The sequence below is a fragment of the Gracilinanus agilis genome, unplaced genomic scaffold (genome assembly GCF_016433145.1).
Source record: "Gracilinanus agilis isolate LMUSP501 unplaced genomic scaffold, AgileGrace unplaced_scaffold13136, whole genome shotgun sequence".
NCBI lineage: Eukaryota > Metazoa > Chordata > Mammalia > Didelphimorphia > Didelphidae > Gracilinanus > Gracilinanus agilis.
The window spans coordinates 1-1,087 of record NW_025343739.1 but is presented as its reverse complement, the minus strand read 5'-3'; the positions used below and the strand labels follow the sequence as shown (position 1 = coordinate 1,087).

Sequence of the window (1,087 nt, the reverse complement as noted above, 5' to 3'; positions counted from 1 at the left end):
AGTTTTTGTCAAATAGTGGATTTTTGTCCCCAAAACTGGGTTCTTTGGGTTTATCATACACTGTCTTGCTGAGGTCACTTACCCCAAGTCTATTCCACTGATCCTCCCTTCTGTTTCTTAGCCAGTACCATATTGTTTTGATGACTGCTGCTTTATAGTATAGTTTAAGATCTGGTACTGCTAGGCCACCGTCCTTCACATCTCTTTTATTAGTTCCCCTGACATTCTTGACCTCTTGTTCTTCCAGATGAATTTTGTTATTATTTCTTCTTGTTCTAGAGAATCGTTTTTTGGTAGTTTGATGGGTACGGCACCGAATAGGTAAGTTACTTTAGGTACAACTGTCATTTTGATCATATACAAATATGGAATGCTTCATGAAATGACGTTTTATTCTTGTGCGAGGGCCATGCTAATGCTCTCTGGATCATTCCAGTTTTAGTATACGTGCTGCTGAAGCACGCACTGGACAGCCTGCTGCTAAATGTTTACCAGCATACTCATACTCCTGTCTAGAAATAATGGGGTGAGTGTTCTCTCCCCTGGTCAGACTACATTTGAAAATGTGTTTTTTAGTTCTGGGCACCACACTTTAAGAAACATTCTGAGAGGGGGGCAGCTGGGTGGCTCAGTGGATGGAGAGCCAGGCCTAGAGATGGGAGGTCCTGGGTTCAAGTCTGGCTTCTGACACTTCCCAGCTGGGCAAGTCACTTGACCCCCATTGCCCACCCTTACCACTCTTCTGCCTTAGAGCCAATACACAGTATTGACTCCAAGACGGAAGGTGAGGGGTTAAAAAAAAGAAAAACATTGTGAGAAACTGAAGTGTGCGCAGAAGGTACTCAGCAAGGTGAAGGCTCTGAGAGCCCAGTCAGATGAGATAGTTAAATGAAGTAGGGCCATTTCACTGCATCACAGAGTCTCCCAGTTGGAAGAACCCTCACAGGTCACCTAGTCATCTAGGAATGGGGAGGGGGGTGGCGGCTTGTGCCAGGTAAGTCAGAGTAACAGCTAGAGAGAGAGGCAGGTGGCTGTAGTAGTCATGGTTAGGCTAGGAGTCAACAAGATAGATTCATCAGAATAGAAA

At 44.9% G+C, this 1,087-nt stretch overlaps 1 non-coding gene across 1 annotated transcript; it reads right to left on the bottom strand.

The window, feature by feature from the left end:
• Positions 1–359: 359 nt before the first annotated feature.
• Positions 360–462, bottom strand: LOC123254028. Its single transcript, XR_006506646.1, has one exon. It is a non-coding gene; the product is annotated as a U6 spliceosomal RNA (small nuclear RNA).
• Positions 463–1,087: the final 625 nt, after the last annotated feature.